General features: G+C 35.7%; 1 long non-coding RNA gene across 1 annotated transcript; it reads right to left on the reverse strand.

Moving 5' to 3' along the window:
- Window positions 1-3,446: 3,446 nt before the first annotated feature.
- On the reverse strand, window positions 3,447-9,977 carry LOC310895758. The gene is made up of 4 exons (XR_014580936.1): window positions 9,394-9,977; window positions 8,404-8,504; window positions 7,150-7,236; window positions 3,447-4,011 (listed from the first exon to the last, which is right to left on the reverse strand). It is a non-coding gene; the product is annotated as an uncharacterized lncRNA (long non-coding RNA).
- Between the last annotated feature and the right edge of the window lie 6,608 nt (window positions 9,978-16,585).

Consider the following 16,585-nt stretch of genomic DNA (forward strand, 5'->3'; position numbering starts at 1 on the left):
CCTAATCCTTCTCTCATCTTGTAGGGATTAATATTATATAGAAAAAAAAAATCCTTTTCCATGAGATATAGCAGCTATTAAAAAAAAAAAAAAGCCAACCAACCACCACCACCAACATAATAGAAACATGCATTTAAACAAAGACTATAGTACTTTGGGCAACTAGAGAGTGAACCACCATAACAAGCAAGAAACATAAGTGCAGAAGGCACTGGGAGATTGGCAATATACATTATGTCTGAAAATTAGTCAGGAAAAGTTTAGAAATTAACAAATGAATCTGTTCTGAGGGAAAATGGAGCCTGTCTATTTCCTTTCAAATATAGTGATTTAATGGTTATATAGCATGCTTGCATGTATGAGATATAGAAAGAGAAGGAAAAGGTGATAATTTCAGGAGAGCAAGGCTTGAAAGATGATGCTAAATTTTATACACTAGCTGCAGTTTACCCTCCCACTAAATTTATATAACTGTAAACAAAGAGTTCCACTTATCTAATTAGGAAGCAACAAATGTATGTAATAAAATCTTAATTAGCAAATGTAATATAATTTGCTTGAGATGAAAAATCTATGTAAATCAACCTTTCATATACTGGCAGGAGCTCCGTTGCTTTCATTTCTTGATCAGGTTTATGTGAAAGAAGGGTCTCCTTTATTGGTCTGTCTTACCATTTCCTGTTTGTTTGTTTGTTTTTGTTTTTGTTTTCTCTTTGATTTCTTAGGGAAAGAAGTAGAAAATAAAAGTGAGTTTAAAATTAGAGATTTCATTCTGAAAATTGGTTTATATTATGCAAATTATCAGAAAATACTTAAATAGGAATTTAATTTACTCTTCACAGTGTGAAAATGGGCTTAATTCATGAGAAGCTTGCCAAGAAATTATTAGCTTTCATGCCCAGCCTGTGATTCTTTTCTTATCTGACTAACATTGCAGAACTAGCCATGTGCATTCTTCAACTGAAATGGTAGTAATTGGAGTCTGAGCACAGATCCAAGGAAGAGAAAACAAAACAGAGACAAACAAATGCAAAGAAAAACAAACAAACAAAGGAAACAGCCAAAATAAAGTGACTTGAGTCAATTTCTTGCTTATCTCAAACTTATACACAGCACCCTGAAATCAGATGAGCTATTTATGTGAGTAAGGATTTAGATCAATCTTAAGAAGGGATTATTCTAGCTTCCATAAAAATATCCTGCAATGTATTTTCTAAAATACTGACTGAGTAAGGTAAGATTTTGTTGTTGTTGTTGTTTTGTTTTTCCATTTCCTATACAGAACAGAGGAGATTAGGATGTCTGGAAAACCTTTCAAACCTGTGAAATGGGAATTTCTATACTCCTTTCATATATAAATTTCTGCAAAAACACCAGCAGCAAAGTCCAGAGCTAGGGTAGCACCTGATACCATCATGTGGAAGCACCTCCTTGGAAAACACAGCTTTAAATATGAGGACCCCATAGGTGATCTTTCCCTCTAGCAACTATGTCTGTCATAGTCCAACAGTAAGTGGCCAGGCTGTAGCAATACAGGTCAGCAATCTTTCTTCTGAAATCTATTCACTCATGCCTGTGTGAATGGCAGTAGTCTGTTACAGTTTAAATCATATATAATTCAAAAATGTACACAACTACTTGTCCTGTAAGCAGTCTTTCCAATTATATATTTAGGGAAAAATAAATAGATAAAGGAGAAAAAAGAAAAAAAAAAAACCACCACCTACTCTTAAGTCTGAATCAAAAGAGTTGTCTCTAAGAATATATTGGTTTGTCTCACAGTACAGTCAACATTAAGACCTAGTATAAAAGTCCTGGCATATTTAAGCTGCTTTGACGTGTGGTAATGCAAACACATACAGTTATATTGTAATAGAGATGTAGTATTGCAGTCACATCACATTAATTAATTTCCTACCACAGGTTTTGGTTGTATATCCTGTTCCCTATGGATACATAATATGTCTATTCTAACATTGTTATAACACACTGTGGTGAATAAACATTCAAACAGCACAGCAGCAGAGATCAGCTCCAAGATCTTCATTAATAAAAACACAAGCCTTTCCTGTGTGAGAAAATAAGCCTTCCAGCAGTGAGGAATAAATAAAGAAATGAGCTGTTTACCCTATGAGGTGAAGCAACAGAGATAATAACTAAGTGTGCATACATTAAGATACTGTTTGATACCATGTATACTTAGTACCTGATACTATCTTAGTGTTATGTATATGATTAATAAACCAGACATACAATAAAACTCTATTGATTGGAGAGGATTTATTTATTGTTTTCAGAAATAACAGTCTAAATCAAAGCAAGAACTTTTTTAAAGATCACAATTTTCTTATGAATTGTAAGACAGGGTAAGACAGAAATGGATCATCAATGGGATAACATATCCATAAAACTTTTTGTGTTACAGCTTTTGGAGGGATGGTGCATCCACTACAAGATGAAGGTGATCTCAGCTGAACTCTCTGAACACTTCTAGAATGTTATTGTTATTATTTAGAGAGAAAGAGCAAGGGGGAAAAAGAGGAGCATACTTCCTGTTCTGAATTTAGATAGAACTGTCAGTAAATCACCAGACAAAGGGCTGAAACTACAGATGTCAGAGTAGTTACTTTCACTCAGTTTCAGCATGTGCAATTTAAATACGCATGTGGCAGCACAGAGAAATATGTAGCTTTAATAATGACTGATAATGTGCATAAAATGATCGTAACTGTTAGAGAGACTAGGTAGAGGATTTTCCTCTGTGATCTACCTTGTTTGCAACCGTTTGCTATAATTACCCTCTGGACATCCAGAAAGAAGGACCTGGTACTGACTCTAAAGTAATTTCAGTGAACACATACATAACCTGCAGCTTAACCATATCCTGGCTAGTGACTCCCTACATGACCTAGCAGCAGAACATGACAAATTCCTGTTGTTCATACACCTGCCAGCTCTAAAAGGGAAATCTGCCAAGTATATCAGGTTTGTGAGTGATCGCTTGCAAGTGATTAGAAGGCAGATTATTTTCATTTAGCGAGAGGAAGAATAATGTGTCAAAAGCATTCCAGAGGGCTGCATATTGTGCCTGATGCAAGATGAAGTCACAGGAGCATGATATAAAGGCAGAACAGACTGAAATAATTGCTCCCTGTTTAGAAAAAATAGTTAGCTGCTGAGGATTTGCAGGAAATGTTAGCTGCCAAAGAGACCGGCATTTCTGCTATTTGTGGTGCATCTGCCTCTTTCAAAAATGTGTTGGGTATGCTTCATAGTTTCAAAGCACAGATATTCACTATTCTTGCTTTCAAATGCAGTCTTGGCAGTGATATATGGTAACACCAACTCTCAAACTGTAACTTTCTGAAATTAAGGAAAGAAGTTAGTGATGACTCTAAAGACAGTTTTCCCTTTGGTCTTGTAATGAGAATTTGCCATGGGGTGAACAGGGGAGGGACTGCAAGAAGTTTATTGAGGAAATATGTAGACCTTGACAAAAGGGTTAACCAAATCAAATCATCATATAATGGAATTTGTTTTTTATTTCATTAGATATTTTTGCAGCGAATACGTTCAGATAGATGTGTTTGAAGAAACCATGAATTCTCACCTATCATTTTTATAAAATGTCAGTAAAAAATACCAGAAAACAGCTAGTCAGCAAATAAAAGGCAATGGTCAAAACAATACAAAACAGTACAGATCAATTACTTTCCTTTAAAATTATAATGCCCCAATCATGACAACGATGAACATGTGAGATACTCAATGAATGAGCCATCACTTCACAGGATTTTTTCGGTCTCACTGTACAAACTTCTCAGTGATGATGATCACTTACATCTTATAACCTAGATCCCTGTTACACAAATATTGGTGAGGTTGAGCACATTTTTTCCCATCTCACAGTTCTTTTGAGAAACCATTCAGTACCTTGTAAATCAGCAGGTGTCCCATAGTCACAACAAAACTGCTCATGTACTTCAGCTGACTATTATTTCAACTATCTTCCTTCAAATAGAAAAAAAAAAATAAAAATATATGTATATATTAAATAAAAGAAAAAGAGGGTGAATGAACTTAAGCTTCTAGCACAAATTTTACAAAGGGAAATTTGAGGAAAAAAAGTCCAGAAATATATCTGCACTAACTATAGACGGGATATGTTTAAATGCTATATATAGCGTACATAGTGTATATATAAACATACATAAGCTCTCCTTCTTCTCCCAAAAGCAATTTGACTTGTATTTCTTTACGGTGATCTAAAGTACACTCTGTGAATTTCATTGTTTTCCAAAGGCAACTGTATTGAATATATCACTTGCAATTATTTGACTGACAGGAGAAATATCCAAAATATTTTAATGAATCTCTGTAGTCAGGAACACTATACTCTGCACACAAGATACACAATGCCTTTGTGGGCATATTTGTTTCCAAACAAAGCTATAATTTGTAATTCAGCTAAAGGACTTAGGGGAATTTGAGTATAATCAAATACGACAGAACAAATATAAAAGTGAGCATGTTGGCAACAATCCATGTTAGCGGATGTATGTCTGAGTAAAAGATTGACTTTCATTTCAAAGCCTGTCCTCACTCATTCCTGTATTGCTGGTACTATAGTAATTATGTGGAATGAAGCTATTTGATATTCTCACTCAAAAATATTGATGGTGGTCCACATAAAAATCAGTCTTGCTTTTACTGATTCTGCATGTGCTGCATTGTGGGTATGGGAATAGTCCCACAGGCTTTAGTGACCCCAATGAGTCTTTCTGCATTTTCACATCATGAGCTGGCTAGCACTTGTCTTCCTTTTTCTTTCATTCTGGGGGGTAGAAATGTAGTATGGTGTTAAAGGGACAGTGCAGCTGTATGGGATGATTCTGATCTTACCATTACCTTGAATTAAACGTGAATTCAGCAGACATGCTCAAGATATTAACCTTATTATATAACCTTATTTCATTCCATGTTACTTTCTAGCAATGGTTTTGGAACATTACACCCATTCAAGTACTCATTTTCCTTCAGGAACTTGTTGAAACAACCCTACTCTGCCTCCCTAACTAAGGCATATCTTTACTATATCTTAACAAGCCACATTTAGACTTGAAAAATTTACAAAATAATTTATTATGGCAGAAACTCTCATTTTTTAGCAAGGATATCAAAACAGGAAGGAAAAGACAAACAGAGAAATAGCACTGGCGAAAAAAAAAAAAAATCAGACTTCACATATATTTTTTTTTTCGAGAAGAAAAAAAAATCCAGTCTGCATTTTCCATTTAATAAACATTTTAGAAATAATAATAATGATAATAATGCATTTGAAATGTTCAGTTTTCTTGAAATTAGAATAGAATAGTTCATTTAGAAGGGACCTTCAAAGATCACCTAGTCCAACAGCCTGACCAAACGTTAAAGAATGTGAATGAGGACATTATCCAAATGCCTCTTGAACACTGACAAGCAGAGGTCTCCAGTTACAGATAAGTACATGGAGTGTTTTAGGTCTCCAGTATGAGTACCAATCTGCCACGTTCACAGAAAAATGCATTGAGATGAAGTAAACACAGTTTCTGTATACAGGAAATGTATGTGGGTTTGACTGGATAACAAGGACAAAACATTCTCCATGTGGAGAGTAAGGCAGCAGAACAGGCCACCACTCATAGAGGCTGTGCAGACTCCATCCTTGGAGGTTGACCTAAGTGTACAAAGCCCTGATCAATTTGGAGTAAATTCAGTTTTGACCTGGCTTTCAGCACAAGACACAGAGTCAGCCTCCTAAAGTCCCTTTTCCAATTGAGCAAATCCATGATTGTCTGACACAGAAAACTAAAAACAAAGACACATAAAACTCCCAGCAGTATATAAAAGCTTGTAATGGAGCTCGTATTATAAATATTCAGTCTCTGTTATCTTCTAGCATCAAGTCATAGAATCATAGAATCATTAAGGTTGAAAAATGCCTCCAAGATCATCTGGTCCAACCATCACCCTACCTACCAATGTCACCCACTAAACCATGTCCCTAAGCACCTTATCTAACCTTTCTTTGATCACCCCCAGGGACAGTGACTCCACCACCTCCCTGGGCAACCCTTTCCAATGTCTGACTACTCTTTTTGAGAAGAAATGTCTCCTCATTTCCAATCTGAACCTCTCCTGGTGCAACTTGAGGCCATTTTCTCTACTCCTATCACTAGCCATCAATCCAGAGAATTCCAGAAAAACATCTAACATGTTTCTCCTTATAAAATCATTTTGGTTGAAATGTTCATAAGATATAAGTTTAAATCTACTAAATTCCTCTATTATCTCAATGTCCTTACTAAATATGTTTTATCTTGTTGCATATACATACACTATAATGTGCAACAGTTAAATTTAATGTACACCTAATAGTACCTTAGCAACACAGGGTGGCACAACAGTGTGGCAGTAAGAGGTAAACATTTTATAATATTTGATTTTCTACACCCAGACTATATACCCTTGCAGTTAGAATTAACCACTTCAGAAAAAAAAGCACTGTAACTCTACCACTAGCTCTGATCTTGTAGGCATGCCAGCTTTTCAGCATTCTGTCCAAATCTTTCCTGCCTCAGTGCCACCAATGCATATGCACTCAAACCTAGGCTTGATGCTTATTAATCTTCCTGTGCAGTTCTGGAAGAAATATTACAGTCATTTATGTTCTGAAAAGTATAAAGGGATTGATGCAAAAGGAGATTGAGATCATGCAGCTAAGATAGAGCATTAATAATAAAGTAGATCCTGTTTGAACAACAACTGCAAAAGACATTATTAGTTTGACTTGGACTTAATGTTTCAGAGATAGTTAGCTGTGTCAGGAGCAGGATCCAACAAGAGGCTTGATCATTTATACATCGTTACAAAGAACTTCAGAAGGGCTAGGGAGCCTGTGGGTGAGAGCACCTACTGAGCATGTAGGATTTCTACCTATAATAGCATTTCAGCTCAGATATACAATTTTATTATTATGTATTCAGAAAGCTGGGAGACATCTTCAATATATGAGTTTAATTCCAGTCTGAACAACCTCAGATAAAAACAGAATATCTGCTCCATAAATTATTGATATTATATAGGCTTTTTTTCCCATCTCCTTTTTACCTTTTCTCCATTTTGCAGTGTAACGCCATTTACATCTGTACTCTCTCTCCCACAGCAACTCCTCACAGAAGGTTCCTGACCATGATTCTGCAGATAAATGAGGGTGAAAGGTGTTTGAGCTTTATTTCTTTAAAAGAGTGATTAAGATTGACAGAGATGGTGCTCACATAGGGAGACGACCAAAATGGAAATCAACATGGCTGATCAGAGAATGAGCCAAAAGTGTAATACAGTCATGAGGATGCCTTATATTTTAACTGACATTACAGATATAGTCATATAGTCCCACCAGTGAGTAAGGAAACAGGAAAAAAAAAAAAAAAAAAGGAACAGGAATAAGTAGTTCCAAGGATGAAGAGCAGAATAGGGAGCCTGTCAAAAAAGGAAAATCTCTCTTTTTTTTTTTTTTTTTTTTGTTCCAATACCTGCTGACATCTAGATATATGATGTAGAACTGCCCAGACAGTAAATTTTGCAGATCTGTGACAAATAATGTTAAGGACAAAAGAGTTCAGCAGAGTTTATACTGAATATGCCTCACCTGGTAATTGAACCTCAGCTGAATTTGTGTGCAAGTATGTAGAGAATTGTGTTTGAAAAATAAGAATGAAAATTACACTCAGCAACTAGCTTAGCCTGTATTTTGGAAAGCAGAAGTCTGAAAAGAGTTTTGGTAAAATTATATATAAACAGTCCTGATTCAATCAACTGATGGTGCAATAATATAGAGTGCTGTGAGAACAAAGAGAGATGTATGAAGGAGGAAATAACCAATGAAAAGGACTAGACTTTTCACAAAGGTCACAGAGGACAAGCACAGAGGACTCCTTTAATGGGTCCTAAGAACGTTTTGGCTGCATGTGTGTAACACATGCCCTTCCTGTCCCTACAGCTACTCCAAGAGATGGTACCTCAGACCAAGAGGTACTCAGGACCAACCTCAAATGGTGCCTCTGTCTACCAACTATATCAAACCAACAGAATCCACTGTCTGACACTTCTGTATCATCGTACCCCAAGCTCCTCTTATTGCATCTGATTTAAGTGATGCAGAAACTGCATATTGGCTACTAGCTTTAAATTCTCAAAGGGTATGTAGCCCACTGTATCAGCAGAGTCCTAAAGGCATATTTTCTTACAGTGTCTTAAATAACTGTAGCTTAACAGACAGGTTTTGTTTAACTCTTTCCAGTCTTTAATATGAAATAGATACATTTAGGGATACTGTTTTTAAAGAAAATTTGCCATACTTACTCTACTTGTTTTTTTCCTATATCCTGGCATTAGAGATCATCTTTTGGAATGGTTCATCTTTTGTCTTTGTTGTTGTTGCTGTTCTCCACACCTTAAAAAAGCTACAGACAGAGAGATTCAGAAAAGAAACAACGCTACATGAATAACCTGAGATTTGAAAAAGGTGGTTTGCAAAGTTTTTGGTATATCCAGGGGAAGGGTAAGAGGTGACTTGATTATAGCCTACAATTACCTACAATGAGAAAATTTCTGATTGCAAATAGCCCTTTAATTTAACAAATGAAGCATAACGAGATCCAATATTTGAAGGTGGAAGCTAGATGATTGATATTAGACTAGGTGTATATTTTTATCAGTGAATCTAATCAACTATTTGGACTATTTACCTAGGCGAATTGTTGGTTCGTCATCACTGACTACTTTTAATGAAAATTATGTGTTCCTGAAAGATATGTAACAACTCAAGCAGAAATTATAGACTTTACGTGAGAATCACTTGAAGGAATTCTGTGTCTTGTATTATGAAGTAATTGTGACTAGATGATTATTATGGCACCCATCAGTCCTAAAAGTTTAGTGAAATTTAGTCAATGTGAAATTTAAATCAATGTGAGTTTTGCCACTGTCTGGAATTAGGATTTCACCAACTTTACCCTAGACCACTTTACAAGCTCACTAACACTTTAAAGATACCTTGAAGTATGCAAAAATATAACCATTTAATTCCCCTCAACACTTCTAGAGTGACGTAAAGAAAGCCTTGCATGCATTCCAAATCAGGCATTCCTAACAACTAGAAATTAATATCCGTAACAACTGGGTATGAAAGATTGTATTTTAACTGGTCTCCCATCTCTACCGTGAAGTTTGAAGAAGCACATACTTAAGCTTGCCAGTTGCACAGTTTTGTTTATTACAAGTTAAGGCTGATACAGTTGTAAATCAATAGAAGGAAGGCAAGTGTCCCCTCTATCTTGCACATAAACTTACAGTGTCTTGAAGGACAATTGTCTTGGACGATATAGAGGAGCCTTTACATAGCACAAAATTGTTCTTTCCTCATCTGTAACAGTAAGCCACTGTGTCAGAAGGCTGTAATAAAATGTTTATATGATACAGTGACATTAATAATTAGGTGTATTAGGAGATTTCAATACAAGTAAGAATTAGATTTAGACTTAGGATTTTCACTGCTGCAAGTAAGGCATGATACAGTTATAAAAAATAATCAGAGATACAAGCAAGCCAATCTGAATTATACTAACCTTCTATCTTGGTGTGAAAATAAAAGGATATATAGTGAAGTGAAGAGGAAAATCACAGATAATGTAATTTCTTAGAGTTATTAAAAAAAAAAAAAAGACAACTTACCACTCCCCAGTATTAAAGAGACCACCGTGCTTAAAAGCATTATCTGTTATGTCTATTTGTTTGTCTAGATTTACAGCAAGGGGGGTTAAATTGTTTAAGGTACTCAGCTACAGGCATACTACAGCCAGCAATGATGACACATGGTCTGTAGCATAAATAACACATTATCAGAGGAAGGTTTGGATTGGAAAGGACCATGAAGATTGTCCACGTCCAACCTCCCTGCCATGGGCAGGGACACCTTCCACTAGACCAGTTTGCTCAAACATGTTGTGTTTTAGCTTTTGTGGTCTGGTACAGTAGAGACAGACATAATAGTGGTGAGTCCATCTCTTGGTAAAAGGGTGGGAAGCACTGTGGGTTATGCAGAAATACATGCATCAGAGGGACTTGCATGACCAGATGGATGTAAGAAAAAACTACTCATTTGTCCACCTCACATGCCCTTAAAAGCTCAGCTACTGAAGGGATACATAATGCAAAAGGATGAAGCATATTCTGTGAGGAAAGCACGTTATAGATGCCCATATCTGAAACCATTCAGGGACAGGCACTTTTTATGGGATGAGGCCCCCAGAGTCTAAGAAAGGGAGAGAGATTAAGAAGTACACATCTGATTGGCATTTCCAGATGCCTGTGTACCAGACCACACACAGCACATCCTCTTCCTGCAACCTCTTTTGTAGTTGCATCCACTTAATCAGGAGAGGAAAAGTCAGACCTTTTCTATGTGTTTTTGTGATGCAAAGTCCATAAATCTGCCCTAGCAGGAATGTGAGTACAGGCTTCCTAAATCTAAGGCTGGCACTCCAGCATCCCTACTTCTTAAGTAATGTAAACCTTCTTTACAGGTAAAAAAAAATAAAATAAAATACTGGATCATGTCTGTTAGGGATATATTGCATACTAACAGTCCACAGTGAGACTTCTTCTTTGAATCATCTAATACTGGAAATTGTTTTGTAAGGAAGAAAGCAGACTAGGGTCTTTTGTCTCTTTGTGAAGATAAGTCTAATTTTAAAGTATAAGCAACTCAAAGACATTTGTATGTATAACCTGTGCATCATTCTAAGTACTACATTATTTAAAAACCCTCAGGTAGGAGAGATTAAAAACTTCTACTGAACTACTGCAATTAATATGACATTTATTTATTATTAAATAGATATTAATGGTCTAAAGAGATGGTAAATATATTCTACACAAAATCATTTGGCTCTAATATGGCAAATGTTAAGATGACATGTTAATTTCTAACTTGAAAAATTCTTCCTTTCACATCTTAGCTGCTTCGCTTCGTTTTATATTGATTTTGTGTTTGCAGACAATGAGATTACATTTTAAAGCATTCACAGAGCAGAGCATAAGGACAAGGCTATAAGAAAACAATTAGATTCATATAAATGAGTCTCTGAAGACTTGAGTAAAGTATCATTCTTTGCATGGAAAGTTATCAAATTTCTCCCTTCACCTATCAATCACAGCAGGTTAAGAAAGGACGGTTTTAAGAAAACAAGTAAAGTTTTAGTCCATGAGAGAAGAAATAATTCAGACTTATGATGGCCCTATCCCAAAGCACTCTATTGAAAAGAAAGGTTAAAAAAAAAAAAAAAAAAACAACCAAACAAAAAAGCTTCATCATGACAAACAATTCTTAGGCAACTTTCTGTCATTGGGTTATGCCTCTTCTGTTAAGAAGATAGAAGAAGCAACATTAAGCATAACAGTAACCTCTATACCAGTTATAGGACCAAGTACTCATGACAAACTTTTGTCTCAATATTTTTCATAATGTAGTATTCATGCACTTTAGCAATAAAAAATGCAGCAAGAGTGATAGTTAGAAAGGAATTCATTTGGATAAAAATGAGATCTCAAATGCTCAGAATCAAAACTGAGCTATGTGCAGACTGTTTTTGTTTGTTTGTTTGTTTGTTTGTTTGTTTTTTTGGGGTGTGGGTTGAGATTCAGAAAGCTAATTTTGTCTATGAAAACAGAAAGGTTTTTAGTATCTCTGTATTTTGTTGTTAGGCACACCAGAGACAAAAATAGGGTGGGCAAAGAAGTGAAGAAGAAAAAACTGTGACAAAGGCTATTTCCCTGAAACAAAGACTTGCCTTTGTGAAATTTCTGCTTCAAAACCTACTATTTAGACAGACAGAATGGGCATAGCAGAAACAGAATGCAGGGACAAGTGGAACCTGCACTGGTTCCATATACTTCCATATACTTCCATATACTTCCATATACTTCCATATACTTCCATATACTGGAAGTCCTGAGGGAGACGCCTCAGTCTTGTTATTTATTTATTTATTATTTTTTTCAAAAACTTACAGCTGTAGAATACATGAGGTCAAATTATAATTTCAAAGTTGTTTTAACTTTTCTATCAGAATAGTTTATCCTAGTAATAAAAGTAAATTGCTTTATAAGTATTCCATGGCCACAGAAATTGTAAGAAAGGCCACAGAAAACATTCCTATATCTTATATTTGTTCATGTCTTCTTTCAGACAACTGGTTACAGTTACATTGAACAAGCAAAGCATAAGAACCAGGATAGCAGCTGATCTCAGCAGAGGTCAGAACTGCAACCCCAATTTGGTCTCCTAGCAGGTAGGAACTACAAAAGCTGACAAGTGTGCATACTGTTGTACCAGGAATACTCACCAAAGTGTAGTTATGCCTTTCTACTTCTATGCACTGTAGAATTAATGCTGCCTGAAAAACAAACAAACAAAACCATTTAAATGAAAACAAAGAGCTTACCAGGAGTCTCAACCTTTGTCCTGCCAAAATTGTGAATGACGCAGAGGTACATTTGTTTATTCAAAGGATGTTTAGAAAGTACCAAATCAAATGCTACAGGGGAGAGAGGTGGCAGAATACATTGTTCTCAGCCCCTGATATTATCTAGGAATAAAATAGGTAGGAAGCTATATAACACTGTCAAGACTGAGGAAAACCTAGGACATCTATAGGAGCAGAAATGGTAGAAGTTATTTGATGTTAAAAAAAAAAAAAAAAAAAAAGGTATTCGTTGTTTCCACACATCTGTAGGACTGCTGGACTGCTGACTAAATGAATGGGGTTTTGAGAAGCCGGAAGTGTCAGAATTCTGCATAATTCTGTATATAGGCTTTATGTTATATTTTCATCCTGTTTGCTAATTCCATTTTGTAGATCTTCACCTACCTAGCTGCAAAAGTAAAAGAAGGGACAGGACTTGCACCCATGGTGAAAGAAACTGTATGAGTGGTGCTTGCCTATTATAATTGCATCTGCATCACCTTGCCATTTGGTCTTCTATCTAGGGAAATGTTGGCTACTTATCATCAATTTTTGCTTCAGCTTGCTGCTGAATCCCAGCACTGCCACTACACCATGCAAAAACTAGCTTTGATGTGTAAGCCAACATATGGCCATTAAACTGTTGGCTTCAATTAGGAACATAAGGATTCAGAATCATAACTTATTACCATGAAATGATTACGTTCCTCCTAGAAACGTGGGTTCATCTTTTCAGTCAAGCAAAAATGCACAGAACTAGACTTATAAGATGCACTTCTCTCAGATGATTCCATTTTATTTTATTGCTATATTATGGGCACAGTAAAAACCCACTTCCTTCAATAAGTTTTATCAAATTTGTATCATTTGAACTTCCTCACATTTCTATGACACTCTTTTGATCTATTATAGATGATATACTTTGTTGTTCTATTTCTGTAAAATAAACAAGCAAACAGCAACAACAACAACAAACTGGTAAATGTCAGCTCCCGATTCTTCATATGTATACAACGTAAGGTTTCACGTTGATTTTTCTACCAAAAATATTGCCATAAACAGCCCAAAACATTTACTTCTAACCATTACTCTCAGAAAAGGAAATCTGAAAGTACATGAGTCTCCTGTTGTGGTAAAAGCTCACCCAAAGCTTTTTAATTGCTTGTTTAACAGTGTTAAACCAAGAATGTTGTTTCCTGTAAGTTCTTATCTTGCTTTGTCTATTCTGCATAATGAATTTTTCCTGTCAACTTTACTCTTTCCCTTTGGTATTCTCATTAACATTAGTCATTAAAACAAGATTGGGCAAAGCACTGGAAAATCTGCTCTAGGGAAAGTTATCTGTTGTGTTTTATATCATTTTATTTAGAAAGCATATAGTATTCTACCAGCGCAGCTCAAAATGCTGCAGTGATCTCCCTGCAAGCTTCAATGTTTTAGATGATTACAATGGATTATTTCAGTAATTTTTTTTAACTTCCTAGAACCCTTCCTTTCTGTTCTCTGCCTTCATAAAGACAGAAGGTCTAGGACACGTAGGCATTAGCTACTCAGTGTCACAAGGGACAAATCAAATAGTAAGTGCCACAAAGTTCCATAAAGCCCTTGATGTTTGATTCCAGGTTCCTAAAATTATAGAGAAACAGGGTGGAGGGATTATATTTAAAGAATCACCTAGTCTCTCTGCAGCCCCAAAGCAGAATTAACTACTGTTACATATTTCTGATGGATGTTGTTCCATCTTCACATATGTTTCAAAACACTTATTGCTTTCTCCCTAATAAATAAAAAGCTTAAAAACAACAAATTAAATACATTTCCTTATGAGAAATATTCCTCTTCCCAGGAAATGCATCATGGAAAATAACTACCTGCTCTCTCTTTACAGAATGCAATAAATTCACCTGGTGGAGGATGTGCCAGTGAAGATAGTTTGATGAAAGAGTTAGAAGTTAAGAACAACCTGATTTTGTGTTCTGAAAAGCAAAAGAGAAAGAAGAAAATATTTTGTGTTTTCATTTTCCACTTTCCTCAAATGACTTCTACATAGATAGTGACTGAACAAACACTAAAACAAAGTGGGTTTTGGCATAAGCTGTACAGTAGGAAATATTTATGATAAGCTGAAATAAAATTAATTTTAAGCAGAAAACCAATCGTTTTGATACTAGTAACTTCTATATGTTTTGCAGACATTTCTGTCTTGTAACCAGGCCTCTCCTTCTCTTTAAAAACTACTTCCCTGAATTAATAATTTTCAATAATATATAATTTAGAATAGAGGGTTGGTCATACATATGAATGGAAGGTGGTTTGTACTGGAAAGAAAATTAAGTGCTGCTTACTTTGCCAGAAATAACTGCATTTGCCTCTCCTCCTCTGAAGCAGATTTATTATCTCCATTATTCATTCCTGTATTTTGACTTAGGGAACACTTTCATGTGGAAATGTCACTTATTTTCAGATGCCACTAACTTAAATTGCTTTACAGTTTCATTAAAAGCCACTGTTGCTGCTGGCTGCTCAGTAGACATCTCAGTAAGTTCTGACGTGCTCTTTACAGTCAAGTTGATAGGCAGTTAACTTGTGCTTTCCTGTTTCCCTATAAATAAAACATTTTTAAAAGCTAAATGGTCCTGTCTACTCCTTTTCATTAAAGAGCCATGAATAGCTGCCATTTTCAGAACCCTGCAGGACTTTTCCAGTTTCCTATGTCTATAAGCCCCAGCATGACAGCCTGGGGTTGTGAGTGTGCAACGTGCTCACTGCTAGTGTTGGTAGTGGCTCTCTGGGTCCTGAGGGGAGCCCCTGAGGATGTTTCCATTCTGCCCTATGAATATAAAACGGGGGGGGGGGGGGGGGAGTAGGGTGGTGTATCTGTTTTGGAGAACAGGGATGTTCTCCAAACAGATAGCTTACTGCTTGACAGATAGCTTACTATTTGAATTCTCTAGTAAAAGTTATGCTAAAAGAGACAGCATACTCATTTGGTCTTCAATCATAATGAAAGTTTTCTTATTGCTATATAGTCAACATTCTGGAAATAAAAGAAGTCATTTGCTTGTTTCCAAAGGTAACCCAAACTTACACATGCAAGAGTTTGGTCAGACTTAACTCCAAACTCTACTTAGAATTATTTTAGGTTATTAATTCATGAATTATTGATTTACTAAAAAGACGTATTGACTGAAAGGGAAGAAGACTTCACGATTACTCAACACTAATTCCTGTCAGAAATTAAAATGTATTCTTGATGGATTGAAGTCTGGTGTAATGGATAAATCATACATTTATATTCCTAGTTGATGAGGGACCCAGACAAGAAGTCCTGTTAGGAAAATTACCTGAGTAAATGGCAGACTCCCTAAACTCCATCAGTAGATAATTGATTTGATTCTTAAGAGCATGAAATTACATACATATAAGGACAAGGTGGGTAAATATGTCCTTTGTTGTTGTTGTTATTCTCCCAGGGAGTTAAGATGGGTAGAGAGCTTTAGGGTTTTTTCTCCCTTTGTACTGTATTGTAGACATTATGAACCATCAGCAATTCTATTTTTAAAGCAAACAAATCCCATAGCTAGAAAGAAAAATATATTATTACTTCCAGATAAAATGTTGCAAGACTGAAATTTTCTGCAATAAAAACATTTCAGCTGTTCTTGCACCTGACAGAGATGAAATCAAATGAGTCTGTGAATCAGCAAACTCTTTATATGCAGAGGCATCATGTGACTGGGTTTGTCATCTCTCCATCTGCTGGCTGCTTGAAACTCTACAAAGCAGCTTCAAAAAAAAGGGAATCCAGAGTGTTTGCAGAAAACTTTATTGATGGAATAAAACTTGTATTCAGTGTATGTAAGAAATTAAATGTATATATATCACAACTGTTGTATGTGTCCAATACACTATAAAGTAAATGTCCTTGCTTTGTTAAATCATATAAAGATTATGATTGCAGACAATGAGCTATCAAAAAAGCTGAGTAATAGCAGTTATTTCCCATTTACCAGATGCTG

This window comes from Anser anser (genome assembly GCF_964211835.1).
Source record: "Anser anser genome assembly, chromosome: 2".
Lineage (NCBI taxonomy): Eukaryota > Metazoa > Chordata > Aves > Anseriformes > Anatidae > Anser > Anser anser.